Below are 18,346 nucleotides of genomic sequence, written 5' to 3'. Positions count from 1 at the left end.
AATTCGACAAGAATTGTTCACGATGGTTTCCAGGGGGAACCACGTGGAGGTCGATCTGATAGGGAATATTGCTAGCAATGTCGAACTCCATTGCTAACAATCCCTTTCCCCCCGAAGCGAGACGCTGTGACGCAAAGCGCCAAACGCCTTCTGAAGAACACTTCCACATGAAACGAACTAATTTTCGGAAACAACAAAAAACACAGTAAGTTCATTCATTTCCCGTTACATATGTATATAGACGTCGAATAAAAAATTAACATAAGTTTAAGTTTTAAAAATAACAAGCCATCCGACCAAGTTTCGCTTGAGTAGAATAAAAATTACGGGTAAAGTAACATTTTTGAAAACAATATTATTCGCTGATAATGTAGCTTTCTGTACGTAAAAGAATTTTTAAAACTAGTTGAGTACTTTTTTACATACATACATACACACACACACACACACACACACACACACACACACACACACACACACACACACACACATATATATATATATATATATATATATATATATATATATATATACATATATATACATATATATATATATATATATATATATATATATATATATATATATATATAAACAAATATATTTACCAGAGGGAGACTGTACAAAAGTCGTTTGCTGGGGTGCACCTCTGTTCCATTTGTGTTTCTACCGTGAGACAGTTGTGTTTTTCTTTCAATGTATGATAATGGAATGGTAACCCCGCCTGCGCTAACGATGTACGCTGGCGGGGCACCAGTGAAGGGTATCGATGAGAATGAAAACAGGCCAGTTAGCCCATCATGATGAATTCATCAGGAATTAACCATGATAGTTAGATAGGGGAACCGCGTGGAGGTCGACCTGGTTGGGTATATTGCAAGCAATAAGATTCTTAGTCTCCATTACTAACAATCCCTTTTACCTAGGTAGTAGTGTTTGCATAGCCGTATTTCGATTTAAAGGATGGGATTTAGCTGTGAATTTACAGGGTATAGAGGAATAATACTCGAGTCCTCAGGAATGACAACGCATGTGGGGTATCATGGGCGAAACAGTATACTCTATTATGTTTATGGTATTGCTCATGTCTATAGGCGACGGTTACCACTTTCCATCAGGTGGGCTTTCAGCTTGTTTGCACTTTTAACTTTCAAAAAAAGCGTTCACGCTCACTTTTTATCTTTATCCGAGCAGTAAGTGCTTTATATTATTCCCAAATTCGTGTATAATATAGTATATATCATATATGTGTAAGTATATTTGTTATTCATATATATTTATTCGTTTATATATGTAATTTTTAGTATGTATGTATATCAATAATTAGTAGTAACGCATTCGAGTATTCTGACACTTCCCTATGGTCACAGATAATATGGTTAACTGGGAAAGAATGCTTTTAGCATTAAGTCCGCCATGTACACATATTTGTACTAATGAATAAATAAATAAATAAATAAAAAAAACTTATTCTCGCATGCGTATGTAAATGTAGTACATAATTTTCATTCAATAAAGCCATAAAAGCGACACCTTATTCCGGGAAAAGGATACATTATTTCCATCATAAGCCCAAGAAGACCGCAAATGAATTTCAAAGATCAAGGGTTCCAAAAGACGGCCGAGCGGTAACTTCATCAATAATATTACATTTAGCTACCTACTTACACGGAGGGCAACTCAATTTATCAATTACTTAGGGGCAGGGCTCACTCGCTGGCCGGCACTAACGAAGTTAGATAAGGAAGAGTAGCGACGCGAATGTCAAATGTTTTTTTTTTTATTATTATTTTCTCTCTTGTTTTTTTTTTTTTTGGTATCACGCCGCCGGGAGAATGTCTGTGGTAAAATGGGAAGTTTGTTTTGTATTAAAAAAATATTGATTGCTCTTCAATGAGTTTGTGATCGTGTTCTTAATGGAAAAATTGATATTAAGAATTGTGAATCTTAGAAATTTATTATTTATTAGCGGCGGTAGTCACTTACCATCAGGTGAGCCGCAAGCTGGTTTGCTCTCTTGTTGTCAAAAAAAAAAAATAAAAAAAAATACGTATACGTAATTTTTTAAGAACATTGTTTTATTATATAGATATTTAGATATTTTAAATTTTATACCCACCCGCCGTAACGTACGTTTGCTGTACAGGCACACGCAGTGTAAGACAACCCCCCACTAGATGGAGTGACGACCTTAAATGTATTACACAGAGTCAATGTATGCAGGTGGCTCAGGACCGTTCCTTATGGAGTCTATGGGCCTATGTTCAGCAGTGGACAGATAATGACTGAGATGACGATTACTCACTTTAAAATATTTTGATACTAATCTATTTATTAACTCTTTATTTACTACTTACACGATAATACAAATCAAGATATAACTACCTTCTTATATATAGAGATTCTTGAATACTATCCAAAAAATTTATATATATATATATATATATATATATACTTATATATATATTTTTTTATACAACTTAGAATGGCAAACAAGCTGACGGCCCACCTGATGGAAAGTGGTAACCGTCGCTTATAGACATGAGCAGTGTCATGGACATAACAGAGTATACTGTTTCCCCCACGATACCCCCCATGCGTTGCCATTCCTGAGGACTCAGATGTTATTCCCCTGTACCCAGTAAATTCACGCCATTCAATACAATAGCTTCATCCCACGGCTCCACTCGCATAAATCAATATATAAAGTATCCTTTGTGCTAGGTTAGAATATATTCTATCTATATACCAAATTTCTTTCAGATCCATTTAATAATTTTAATGCAAGAGTAACAAACATCCATCCATCCATCGTTGCAAATATATATATATATATATATATATATATATATATATATATATATATATATATATATATATATATATATATATATATATATATATATGGGATTTAGTTTCAATCTATATATTTTAATTATCTGTTTTGGAGTAAATTTAGTTTGGCGACAGTATACTGTGTAGGTGATAGGTGCACGCATTTCATTTACAGCGGCACAGTGTACGTAAAACGGTCAAGTTAGCACGCCACAATGCAGTGATCCGTGCATCGGACACACGACATTGCCTAACCTCATTATACGGCACGAACCAACGAAGTTTCGTACGTACAGCCACAGTGTAAGCGAAGACCAGTAGGCCAACGCCTTTGACATGAATAGGAGATTTTAAATAACTACTAGTTTAACTCACATTTAATTTGAGCGGATGTAACGCGAGTGCTAACCTGTTAATTGGATGTTAAGGGGATTGTTAATAACAATCTAATGACCTCCATTAATTTATTACGATCAGTATACTCTGGCAGGTTATTTTCCATGCGGTTCCTGGAGAAAATCGTAGTAAATTCGTCGCTATGTCATTCCTGCTTATCATCGTTTACTAGTACCTATTAGGTATATACCGTGGACAGGGATGCCTTTTTTTATAACATAGGGGGGAAACGAGCATGCAGCTCACTTGATGGTAAGTGACTATGCAATAATGGAGTAATTGTAGGTATGCTGCGGGCCTTTTAAAAAGGAATATGCCCTTTTCTTGAAGGCTACGACGTCGTTTCGGTTCAAAAGTACTATTCCCGAATGATAACATGAAAGTTCAAGACACATTGTTCTATTATTTGAACAAATATTTTAATTAAAAAAAATATATATATTTAATTTAGAATGTGGAATAACTTAAGTCCTAAGTGTAGATTTATTTATTAATATGCTTATGTATATTCACTTTTAATACAGATACTAGGTTACAACGAAAATGTACACAAATGGACCCCTTGAAGAGTTTTCTTCCAGTATACCTTGGAAACCCGAAAGGAGAAAGTATCTATAAGGTTTGAATATCTTTATATATCTATAAAGATGTAATCAGATAGAACCGTGGATTCAATAATAATAAATGCGTTTTCAGGTTGACGTCCGCCCACGCCTTTTTAAAACTTAAATCAAACAGGGCTTACTAGTAACCGCCGCATCGACACCGCAGTGAGGGCGTGCGTCGTACTTTCTCGCACATGTGTCGCATTAGTACCGTAAAATTTATCGATTGTGAATACATTTGTGATAATGTCCTATCAACCTATGCGGGATCTTGAAGGGAAGAATGGTATTTTGGTGGTATTTTAGCATTCGTAAAGCAATAAGAGTGTCGAATCTACCGGATTTATTTATTCTTATTTATTTGTCTAGCTGTATCCGTTGGACAACTGGTAGGTAAGTTTTCTTTAGACTGTGGCACAACTATATAATATTTGGTTCGGGAACTAACAGCATCGGTGCGATCTCGTATTAAATTCCTGCACACATTTTATATATTACTCATATGTTTTTTGAAACTGTTTAATTATTTTCATTAAAGAAAGTAGAAGATTGAAAGATATATACTCTTACATACCTCCAAAAAATTAATTTAAAATTTTAATTCTGTTAATACTACTCGTCTGAGGGTATTGTTTTCTAGTTTCAAGAATTTTTAATTCACTTTCATTATACAAAGGCTTATAGAGTTAAAAGTTAATATGATCGTGTTTTTTTCTAATAAAATCTGTTTCCTTCGTTACAAAATTACTAAGTTTTTTTTATACAACTTAGAATGGCAAACAAACTGACGGCCCACCTGATGGAAAGTGGTAACCGTCGCCTATAGACATGAGCAGTACCATGGACATAACAGGGCCATACTGTTACGCCCATGATACCCCCCATGCGTTGCCATTCCTGAGGACTCAGGTGTTATTCCTCTGTACCCAGTAAAATCACGCCATATCCCATCCTTTAAACCGAAACACGGTCATGCAAACACAACTGCTTCACGGTTGAAACACGAATGCGACAGAGGTACCCAAGTAATCGACTTTTGTATAAAGTGTCCCTCTATTAAAGTCCAAGTCGAAGTCTAAGTCTCTTAGTAATTTTGTTATAATAATTTTAACCAGGGAAGAAAATGTTGTCGATAGCAAAAGAAACAAAAAAACAAAATTTCTTCACTTTTGTAAAAAATTATAAGTAGGTACATGAAAAAATAACAAATCAATGGGCTTATCGCCGTATGTGGCCCGGTATAAAATGGGTCACCCGTTCTTTTCTCGTGATTATCGTAAGAGGCGACTAAGTAATGGTAAGGAATGGGCAACAGCGTCCCTATTAAAATATCTATAAAAGCCTAACTGCGGTTGCCAAACCGCCTGTTAATCGTAGCAACTACTGGCAAAACTCCTCTTATGGGGAAGGCTTATGTCCAGCAGTGGACAATTACCGGCTCAAATAATAAAAAATAGTAAAAATAAATAATAGCCTTATATCGTCTTAAAGCAAATTAAAAAAAAATCTGATAATTCAGTTACGATACCTGATTACGGCACTATATTTCATACATTATTATTTTATTTATTAACATGCTTTTATACTTTCACTTATAATATAGATATTTGTTTATACAAACACACACACACACACACACACACACACACACACACACCCACGCACGCACGAACGCACGCACGCACGCACGCACGCACGCATGCACGCACACACACACACACACACACACACACACACACACACACACACACGCACCCACGCATGCACGCACGCACGCACGCACGCACGCACGCACGCATGCACGCACACACACACACACACACACACACATAATACTTATTCATACATGTGTATTGGTGGTGAGATCTAAATGAAATAATTGCATTATATAAATTAGTTACACAATAGTCAGTACTGCTAAAAAGCCTATGTTTAATATCAGTATGCATGTATATAATAACACGAGTTCGGCTTCCTACAGGACAGGCTCAGCCTAGTGTAGGAAGCAATGATAAATTCTGTGCCAATACAAACATACTTTGTTAAATAAATATATCTTTATCTTATCTTTATTTTTATCTTATCTTATCCCTTAAAGGGATTTCTTCCAGTCAACCTTGAGAACCCGAAAGGAGAAAGTATTTATAGGGTTTTTATATAAAGATATTTTTGTGTGTGTATATATACACATATATACACATATAGATACACATATAAATATAAATAAATATATATAAATATGGAATAATTATTATATATACATATGTAGTATTATATTAGTACATACATTAAAATGTATATAGAAAATTAATGACAATAGAAATAAATATATAAAAATAATAAATATACAGTATAATATATAGATTACCTATATGACGTAGGCATCTTCTGAGAAGGATTTAACAAAACTCCCACGGGAATAAGAGATAAAGGGTTCCGCGCATCCAAAGCGGGTAAACAGTTAATTGAACGTGTGGAATAGCATTAAATAAAGTGGGAGCGTTAACGGGCGCTAAAATTACGTAACCGCTTATATTTTAGGTCCATGCCGAGTGTTGCCAGCAAATCACCAACTGAAAAAACAACACGATAATAACGTGTAACGCAACCTAAACAAACAATTTAATGGCCGCAGGGTCTCTGTTTGTTTTCCCGCTCGTGTCTGACATGACCGGCCACGGATTATCCGCCTTTGGAAATGGTTACGGGAAAAACTGCGGATGTAGGATAATGACCTCAAGGCAGGAATTGTTTTTGAGCTCTAGAAAGGTAAGAAAGGTGGGACGGAATGCACGTAACTCGTTATATACTTATTTGAAGGTCACCATGTAACCAACAATTTTTTTATACGTTTCTACCGTGATACACCAAGGTACGGAAGTCTTTTAAAAATACAAGGTATGCATTTTTAAATAAATTCCGAACAGAGGATGTTCCAAATTTGTTTTTTTTTTATTTTGAAAAGTATTTTTGATAGATGCTAATGGAATAGTCGAGGGATAGGCAGCAGTGTTCCTCTTAAAACATTACCAAAGCCTAACAGCGATTGCCAATCCGCCTGCCAAGCGTGGCAACTACTGGCAAAATCCTTTATGAAGGAGGCCTATGTTCAACAGTGGACAGTCAATGACTGACATGATGATAATGATGATGATGAATGGAATGGTAATCCCGCCTGCACTACTGCACTGGCAAGGTACTGCTATATGACAATAGGCGAGAATGAAGTCAAAACATATGGTATTGACCTTAATTCATAATATACTAGCGGCCCGGTCCGTGCTTCGCTAAGTATAAAGTGAAATAATAATAATAAAAAAAATGAACGCGTGAATTACATAACAACATGATTGTACTGTCAACTTTGAAAAAATTTAATTTGACAGCACAATCCCCATCTTAAAGAAAGTTTGAATTTGACACAAAAATCCCTATTAACAAAATGATTCGTCATTTATTGAAATCATTTGTTACAAAAAATGTGATAAATGAAGAACCGTTCGACCGATCTTATGCAAACTTCATATAAACCATCTACTAAATAGTCCGAACAAAGCCTAAACATTGGGTTTGGATAGGTGAGCCCGTTCTTGAGTTATAATAATAGATACTAATCATTTTACACGAGAAGTCTTGTCAATTATGTTTTAATGAACAACAGGTAATACTTTAATAAATAAGCAAGTAAAGTATTAAATAGTTTATTAGATTTCAATTGATTTTTAGTACACAGGTGGACCATAACTTCTCAAAAATATCTCGTGGTATATGCATAAAAAGAATATAGACGAATCGAGAACTTCGCACATTTGGAAGCGGCTACAGTTGTTAATTTAATTCTGTTTTTAAGTACTTTTTAATCTAAAATATAAAATATGTATAACAATAATTTACTATCCTATTAAAGTAGAAGAAAGTTACTAATAGATAAAAGTGAAGTTAGCAGTTTGTTTAACGGGCAGATTTTATTTCGGTTTAGCATTTATAGAGACGAGGTTCGAGTTGGAACTAGAGTAAAGTTTGGTTTGTGAACACAAATTCTGTTCGGTTGTTTTATATTAATGTTTATATGTACCTTATATTTTAGATTAAATACTCTATAAATATAATCACAATTAAATAACGATGTTTTCGAAGTTTCTTTCGACATAAGAAGATGATGACTACAATGATTACAATGGCAGCCAGGCGGTTTGGTATAGAATTTTATATCTAGTATCCCATTGTAGTGTTCAGAAACAATAGAATGCAAAATGCTTCAATTCAAACAGACTTCTTTCGCTTCTTCCACATTCATCAATCTTTTCATACACGCTCGCCGGTTACGGGTACTTTTAATATGATCCTTCTTTAGCATGTAATTCTTCTTTCATCCATCCTCTCCAAATGGATAAATTAATTATCTTGTACTGATGTAAAACGCTCAGTTCACTGGCGTCTCTTATGGTACATTGTAACATTTCATTAGCTTTTATCATTTATTTATTTCTCTCTATCCTAAGGTTGTCTGGAAGAGATTGCTAATTAAGGCCGCTTATTGTTGCCTCTTTATTTTGCTTTTATGTAATGAAGGGTTTGCTAGAAATTAACTCTTACAGAGTCAGGCTCGCCTGTTGGACATCTTTATTTAATATATATTATATGTGGTGTGAATTTACTGGATACAGAGGAATAACACCTGAGTCCTCAGGAATGGCAACGCATCGGGGGTATCATGGGCGAAACAGTATACTCTATTATGTCCATGGTACTGCTCATGTCTATAGGCGACGGTTACCACTTTCCATCAGGTGGGCCGTCAGCTTGATTGCCGTTCTAAGTTGTATAAAAAAAAATGTTTGTAATTTTTTTGTGTGCAGTAAAATATAAATAAGTTTTTATTATTAATAATGATATTTATTTGTGTACATATTGTTACTATTCATTATTATTTGAAGGGAACAATAAAAAACTTTTTATTTATTAATTCAATAATGTTCATTGATTTTGTGTAAATGATTGAATAAATTGATTTCCAATGAATAAACACAAAAAATCGACAATCGATTAAAAAAACCATTCACCTATAGAAAGCCAGTTTATCAACGAGTAACATAGGATAAACCTGTATATCAATTTTGAAAAAAATATTTTCCCAAAATCAGGCTGGAAATAAAGACGAATTGAGAGTATTAAAAATAAAATATTTTACGTAATATCGTCATAGTCGTAGAATACTGACGGATCTGACAAAGATTACATATAAAGATCCGTCAGTATTCTACGACTATGACGATATATCCACGAACTGTCTACCCCATAATCGACATAACTCGATGATATGAATAAACATAAAATCCAAAGTTTCATTATCAAGTAACGATCAAGTTGTAATTACTCAGGCGGGGTCTGATAGCGTTTTATAACTGCAATAAAACTTGCCATAAAACAGTCAACGACATTACATAAGTGATTACCCTCGGTGTTAGAAAATCTATAATATTCTCAGAGGCAACTCTTAGTTCGCTATTTTTTTACAGTAGCACAATATGGTGACCATAGCACCTTATCATCGGTGGGAAAGGGATTGTTAACAATGGAGTTTGACAGCCCTATTGTTTACCCTGGAAACCATCATGTTTAATTCTTGCCGAATTCATTACGGTGAACCAACTGACCTGCATTCATTCTCACCTATCATCTTCCACGGGTGTCGGTGTATACCGATAGCGCGGGCGGGGTTACCATTCCATTATCACCCATTAAAAAAATCACCTGATCATTGGGGGGAAAGGGATTATTAGTAATGGGGTCTAATAGGCCCATTGCTAGCAATATACCCTCTCAGGTCGACCTCCACGCGATTCCCCCTGGAAACCATCATGTTTAATTCTTGTCAAATTCATCATGGTGAGCTAACTGACCTGAACTCATTCTCACCTATCATCTTCCACTGGTGCCTCGTCGGTGTATACCGATAGCGCGGGCGGGGTTACCATGCCATTTTCACCTTAACGCACACGGACAATACGGTTCATGACGGTACATGACGATCAACTAAAAAGACAATATTCAACGCTCCACGGTTGGCCGCACTATGCTGGCTCACTAAGTGCTTTTTCACGCTACGCTTGACAGATCCGAGGTTATAGGATGAAGAGAACGAGTCACGGGAAAGGTCATCGTACAATGTTACAAAACTATTTTATTTTCTACATTCTCTGTATCTTTTTTTACTTTTTAAATATTAATATAGATAAAGTTCCTCCGCAAATTCCCTGTTTATTCCACTTCTTTCAAAGTCTTTTACTCTCTTTTTAAGTATTGTTTTTCTTATTTCTTCCTTCACTTCAGTTTCTTCCATTTTATATGTATACATACAATAATTTGTATGATTTATACATACATTAATTGCTATGTCGGTCACCTTGGTTTCTCGTGTGGTTTCGACAGAATAGGCCATTTCTACCTATTTCGTGGGTGTCGTAAGAGGCGACTAAGAGAACTTAATGGACAGCAGCGTCCCTTTTAAAACATCACCAAGGTCTAACTGTGGTTGTCAACCCGCCCACCATGCGTGGCAAATACTGGCAAAACTCTTTTTATGGCGAAGGCTTATTTTCAGTAGTAGACAGTTAACTGCTGATATGGTATAATTTTTTTTATACCACAGGTGGCAAACAAAGATACGGCCCACCTGATGCTAAGTGGTTACCGTAGCCTATGAACACCTGCAATACCAGTGGTATTGCGCGTGCGTTGTCGACCCTGAAGGAACCTCTTTACCCCCCTTTTGAAGAACCTTTTTTTGGTATAATATATATTGCAGTGTGGTTTCGGCATAGAATAGGCCACCCGTTCGTTTACCTTGAGCATTGTAAAAGGTGACTAAGGGAAATTAATAGTCGAGGGATGGGCAGTAGCGGCTCTTTTAAAATATCAACAAATCCTAACTGCGATTGCCAACCAGACTAGCAACTACCGGTGAAAATGATATGATAATAAATGATACAATAGAATGGATTTAAATACTCAAAAATTCAATTTCTTCGAAGTACAATACATAATATATACATATTTATGATTGTATCTAAGTAATATTTTAGAAAATGTCACATGTTGCAGAATAATTTTGTGAATAACTCAGCCATGAAATCGACGTCAAGATCTAACAGCTGAGTTATTGGCTGAGTTATCTTACACTGTACTACTATTGATGGAATGGTCATTAATCAATATTATCAATAATATAAAAGTATAAAATCATCGACCATGCATCTAATTATTGTGCGTTTGAAAAATTTCGAAGCAATTTTGTTACTGGGATAAACCGACAAATGTCTGACTAACCCATTAAGGATTAAAATTCTGAGCACATTTTGTTTTTAACTTATTTGGTTATATTAATCAGTCTTGATTATTTTGTGTAGATAAAATAAAGTAACTAACATCAAATTAACATTTTAGTAACTAATTAATAATGTCCAATTTTGAAATTGTATTATTAACAGATATACGTATATAACTTAATTTAAAAATGATAATTAAACTCAAAAAATATTTCACAAAAAAAGACCACAACTTATAAAAGGTACGTAATAAAATCCTTATACTTTCACATACTCTCATCGGCACATTATTATCCGGGACGTATAATAAATTTCCCTCGGAATATCAGGGAAGCTTTACTTTTAACGAGTTATGGATTCCATAACTTATATTAATAATTATACAGTAGAACTCGTCTCTGTTATGTTTTATACGTAATATTTTACAAGTAATGTGCGTAACCTATTATATTTTCAAATTACGTGGTAATGGTCTGTAAAAATAATGGAGAAACTGTGAAATGGTTCATATAGCTTCTTTATGTCTATTATTAAAAGTGGGATTAAAAAAAGTGTTTATATTTCACCTGATAAAAAAGGAAACTATTGTTTATAGATTAATTAGATGTAGTATTACCTAAGAAAAAAGGAATTAGGGAGGAAGGGATTGTTAGTAATGCGGACTACCAGTCTCATTGCTGGCAATATACCCTATCAGGTCAACCTCCACATGGTTCCCCCTGGAAACCATCGTGCTGGTTCTACATGTATTCATCACGATGGGCTGACCTGTTTTTTCATTCTCACCTATCATCCCTCACTGGTGCCGCACCAGCGTATACTGTTAGCGCATGCGAAGCAACCATTTCATTATCATCTATTAAAAAAAAAGAAAAAGGAATTACATAGAAGGAGTAATTAATACGGCCGTATAACCTACTAAATTCAGATACAACCTGCTTGCATACTTTCTACATAAACTGTGTCGAATATATAATCTAGTAACGTAAAATTTGTCATTGACAAATAATTGACATATATCGATTGTATTTTCTATACACTAGCCTGCTATGAATTAAGAAAAATGACAACTGATGGTGTATCTTTTGTCGTCTTTTTACAAATTATATTTGCATAAGAATAAAGGAGACAACCGTATGATATGCAGTTTTTATTTTATCATTCCTTCTATGTAATTCCTTGTTCATGGAGTATAACGTATTACGTATTGACGAACTGATGACGCAATGATAAAAACGAGACAAGAAAATATAGATTATGTACAATAAGTTCGCATGCCCCTCTGAAATCTAAAGAATTAAATAAGTATGAATAAAAATATTTACAAGGTTTCGACCAAGGAATATAATACTCTTTTGGCCACATCTGTATACTTATATAATATATTTTACAAAAAATCAATCGAATCTTACAATATAAGTTCACGTGAATTCTTAACAAAACGAAGACGTATCATGGAATCTTGAAAGCTCACTATGTAGAGGATAGTGGGGTAATTGGCAGCATAGATGAAGAAATTGATACTCTTTGTTCTGAGGCACTTTCTTTCAAGTACAACCACCCTTTGGAATCAACTTCCAGCAGAAGTATTTCCGAATCGATACGACATCATAACTTTTAAGAAAAGAGCATATTCCTTTTTAAAAAGCCGGCAGCAGATCTGTAAAGCCGTTGGTGTTGTGGGTAATTATGGGCGGCGGTAGTCACCATCAGGTGAGCCGCATGCTCGTTTGCCCCTGTGTTGTACAAAAAAAAAAATTGATACTCTTAAATTTACAAAATTACAATTTGATTTTAATGAATAATTTAAGGTTGTGTTTCACAAAAAAGATTCCGATTGTGGGCAAACCGATTATTATTTGAAACTAGAATATTTAAGTGATTTTAATAAAATTTAAATGTCGTCATAGTCGTAGAATACTGACGGATCTATATATGTAATCTTTGTCAGATCCGTCAGTATTCTACGACTATGACGATGTGATCAATTATAAAGTATATCCTTTCAGATAATAAGAGAATTTCTAAATCGGTTTCTTGCTGACAGAACTATGAGGTAATAAACAAACAAATACAATTGCGAATCTTCTCTTTTTCTGAAGTCATGCAAAGGTGGGGTAATGTATTAAATTATTAGAACACCAAGGTCGTCTTAATATAATACATATAAATCTCCACAATTCCATAGTCTAATACGTAATATCGCAACTAAAATAGTTATTGAATATAATTGATTAAGAAAATATATCTCAATTACTTCTTATTGCCTGAATAATATTTTTGTATTTTCATACGTAATCAACTTTTTTCCTCATCATTTGATGTCTACAAATAAGATTATTAACGATCACAACGATCAATCGTATGCTAGAACCGAAGATTGCCGAAGTCGTTTCGGTTACTTTTTCACTTCTATTGTAAAAGATAAATGTAATCACATCTCTAAAGGGATAGCTTGAGGTATTTTTTTTTATGCAACTTAGAATGGCAAACAAGCTGACGGCCCACTTGATGGAAAGTGGTAACCGTCGCCTATAGACATGAGCAGTACCATGGACATAACAGACTGTTTCGCTCATGATACCGCCCATACGTTGCCAATCCTGAGGACTCAGGTGTTATTCCTCTGTACCCAGTAAATTTACGCCATATCCCACTCTTCAAACCGAAACACAGCCATGCAAACACAGCTGCTTCACGGTTGAAACACGAGTGGGACAGAGGTACCCAAGCAATCGACTTTTGTACAAAGTATCCCTCTGGTAAAGGTATTTGTCTACTTATTATAGTGAACGTGACACTCTATGTACCCACATTTTGATGATCATATTCATGATTCAAGATAAATTCAAGACATGTGAGTCGCTTGCCAAGCTATAAGTATTCCAAGCGTCCATAAGCTACAGTGACCGTTTACGATCAGACAGGCTGTATATTTGTTTACCACCTTGGTGGTTTAAAAATATTAGTTCCCTGAAAATATAAAAAGATATTGTGAAAGACCTCGTATGCGACGGAGAGATGATCTTAGTCAGTTCCATAAGAAATGATACGGCTTAATCAGCGATCATGCGATATGGAAGTAGGATGAGGCTTAGGCGCTGTAAAGGGACACTATAGGCTACGATTTTGTACAGATTTGACTTAACAGAGATTGAGTCTACTATTTACTTGATTTAGTTTGTAAACAGTGTCCATCACCAGTCATCAGTATCAACATTTAAACACATATAAATATTTTTAATATCTGCTAGATTCGAGCTTATGGCTATTGCTGTCTATAAAACGAGGTTACTATCACAACTAAGATGGTCTCCCATATTGTAAATTTCAAATAAATTCTATTACTTGTTTCGATACAAATCAAAGAAAAGATAACCATGTTTTGTTGTTATTATGACAAAAACGCTCTCTAAATGAAATTGGTAAAAAAATATAAATATTAAATTAATAGATTTTTTATTTATATCAGATACTATTGGACATAAGCCGATTTTCTTATGTTCGGATTAATTATATTATTTGTTCTTTTTTTTATTTTCATCAAATTCGATTAAAACAGACTATAGCCCTCATTACCCTGAGTTCCCCTTTTAACCAGCTATTGCGTACATTTTATTCTCGGATATTCGGATTATTCTAAAGACATATTTTCAAGAGATGCCAAGCTACAATTCAACACTATTCTGGTTTCCGACGATACGGCAATATAGTGTCATTGTATACCACCTACTTCCTTTTCACGTCTTCTTGGCAATATAAAGCAGTGTACAGTCCAATAAAGTAACTTTTAAAGAATGTGCAAGTTGAAAAATGGATAGAAAATTGTATATTATATTTATATATTTGAAATTATATGGTCGATAAAAAGCCATGGACGATTAATTAACACCATGCACTTTTGTCATTAAAGTAATCGTTTTATAGTTTTAAAAGGAAGATCCAAAATATTCTTTGGTATGCTAACATTTAATGCCCATTCCCATAAAAGATCTATTAACTTTTTCTAAACGATACTTGGGAACAGCAAGTTTGTATTTGTATCTAGTGTTAAGATTGTTGAGATCGCTGTTTTTAAGAAACAATTGAAGGTTCCTACGTATGCATAAAATGTTTGCGCATATGTAGGTACTGTGAAGTTACGGCGAGAATATTAGCTTCTTTACAATTTTCTCTTAATTATTCACGACTTCCCGTAGAATAAATTGCGTGAACAGTACGTTTTTGTAATACAAATATGCTTTGGATGTTGGCTGCTCTACCCCATAATAACTAGACGGTATACTATAAAAGTAACTAACTAAATAAACTAAACTAGCAGTTTCAATATTAGTATACTATTTAACCCTGCATACAGCAGGGGAAAGGGATTGTTAGTAATGGAGACTGAGAATCCCATTGCTAGCAATATACCCAACCAGGTCGACCTAATCGCGGTTACCCCTGGAAACTACCATGGTTAATTCCTGATGAATTCATCATGATGGGCTAACTGGCCTGTTTTCATTCCTATCTGTCACCCTTCACTGGCTCCGCCGGCGTATCCCGTTGGCGTAAGCGGGGTTGCCATTCCATTTTCACCCATAAAAAAAAAACTCTGCGTACAGTATACGCTGCAAAACTTAGTTTAGCTGCAAAGTTTCGAATGTGAGGATCCCACTGAGTTTTATTATCAAGAGTGATTCCAAGAAAGGCAGTGGAATCCATAAAATCAAGAGGCTCGTAATTTAATTGTTGAGCAGCAGCGTCCCTATTAAAACATCTCTAAAGCTTAACTGGGATTGCCAATCCGTCTGCCAAACGTGGCAACTCATGACAATACTCAGTGAATGCTAAACAAACTGACGGCCCACCTGATGGAAAGTGTTAACCGTCGGCTATAGACCTGAGCAGTATCATGGATATAACAGAGTATACTGTTTCACCCATGATACTCCCCATACGTTGCCATTCATGACTAAGGTGTTATGCCTCTGTATTCTGTAAATTCACACTGAGACACAGCTATGCAAACATACTGTTTCACGGTAGAAACACGAATGAGACAGAGGTACCCAAGCAAACGACTTTTATACAAAGCTTCCCTATGGTAATTCCATTTTTCACCAGCATAAAATATGTTTCTTGCAATGTACAAAAGTGATAATTATAAATCGTCTTAAACATTGTTTTCATAAAATTTTATGATCTCAGAGAGTCAACAAATTTTGTGATAAAAAAAAAAAACCTGTCAACATTTCATGCGCTCGCGAAATATATTGCAATTTATTATCATTTCAAACATTGCTTTTACGATCTAGTCGTAAGGCTTCCTGCAGTCGATGGTGTTGATGCTTAAAATTGAATTTTTATCTCTGTTTCTGTGTGTAAAGATTGAAAATTGTATGATGGCCCTCCTTGAAAATGATCCAAGGAAATTTAGATTCAATTCGCATATGTTATAGGGTGCATATTTCGATGCAGTTTACGTGAGGATTTTGTCACACGTATGGTCAGTAAATTTCGATCGGACACTTCCGTAGAACATGTTCACTATTTCAATGATATACGGATGTGACGATATTGATAACAGGATTTGGGAACTAATAATAATATTGCAACTTATTTATGTATATTTACCAGTCATTTATGAAGTAGGCGTGAAGAATAGAGAACACACAAGATGCCCTCACATACGAGTACATCTTCTGTTTCAACTATTTTTAAACAACTTCTTAAGCCACGAGGATTTAAATTGGTAATTTTTTTTATTATTTACTATGATAAACCTGTATGAGTTTATGGGATCCAACAGTCGGGTTCTGCTAGTAATCCCAATATAGAGATTTTGCAGAGATTTCAGAACATTTATTTGTATACAAGTACTTATGTAGGTGTTTATATGCATGCGTGTAAGTATATGTACACACTACTACTATTATATATATATATATATATATATATATATATATATATATATATATATATATATCTCCATATTTAGAAATAACAGGATCTTCATCGTGTCTCTAATCAAACTGTTTATATGGTAATTACTCCTCTCCATCCAAAGGTTGTCTGGAAGAGATCGCTTTTAGCGATAAGTTCGCCCATTGTTTTCTCATTGTGATTATTTCTTGTAATTGTTTATATCTATAATAAGTTTACTATTGTAATCTTTTGGAGGAAACAATAAAGAGTATCTATCTATCTATAAATCCCCATGGTTTGTTAGAAATGAGAAGGTGCATAACTATATGCAAATCAATACTGTTAAAGAACAAATAAGGGTGAACAGCATAACATATAAACAGCGCCTTATACAAATGACTTGGACCAAGAACTATTCACAGCACGACAATCTACAAGGTTGAGACGATGGCTTGTATCGAACCTTGACACTAGAGCCTGAAGAGCTTTACAAAATCATTCTAAGAGAGCTGTCAGTGGGCTGCTCCTCAAACGCTAATTTTCACACAAGACACTGATCCGATTATGGCTGTTATGGAAGAGCCGATTGCAGATAACAAGAGAGAAAACAAAAAAAATAATTTACTATGATACGCGATTATATTTTAACTATAATATTAATTGGTTTGACTTATATGTATTTATATATGTATGAATATACTACTATACAGGGTGGTAGAAACAGGTTGACCAAAATGAAAACAGCTGATTCAGATGAATGGTCTGAATCTGGGGGTCTACCATGAAACGAAATTCCTAAGTTTCGGACTCAATTTCGTGTTTTTGTTCACACCTAAATCAGGCCAGTAAATGGAGCTTAACATTTCGTTCGTCATAAATCCTACTACAAAAGTCCCAAGGAATAATATTTTCATATTTTTAATATTTTTAAACGGTAAGTTTTATGTAATTTTAACATTAAATTTATGTTTCGTTCGGCTTCGAAATTTCGGAAAACATTTCATGGTAGGCTCTCAGATGGCAGATTATTTTACACGTCGGTTACGAAGTTTCGTGAGTTTTTAGTCAGACAATTCGTAATCTATTTGAACGTGATAAATCAGTCTAGGTCTCCCCTTTACATGTATCCATTTACTTTCATTTTATAAATCCCATCCTTTTATCCGACATTATTTCCGCATGCCCGAACCGATGTAGCATTCCTTTTTCCATTTCTCACATATATAACATTGAAAAATCTTACATTGCGAGTGGATTTGAATTGAACCCATG

Source organism: Galleria mellonella, unplaced genomic scaffold (genome assembly GCF_026898425.1).
Source record: "Galleria mellonella isolate WM207_F2 unplaced genomic scaffold, CSIRO_AGI_GalMel_v1 utg44, whole genome shotgun sequence".
Taxonomy (NCBI): Eukaryota; Metazoa; Arthropoda; class Insecta; order Lepidoptera; family Pyralidae; genus Galleria; species Galleria mellonella.
This window is presented reverse-complemented; position numbering follows the sequence as displayed.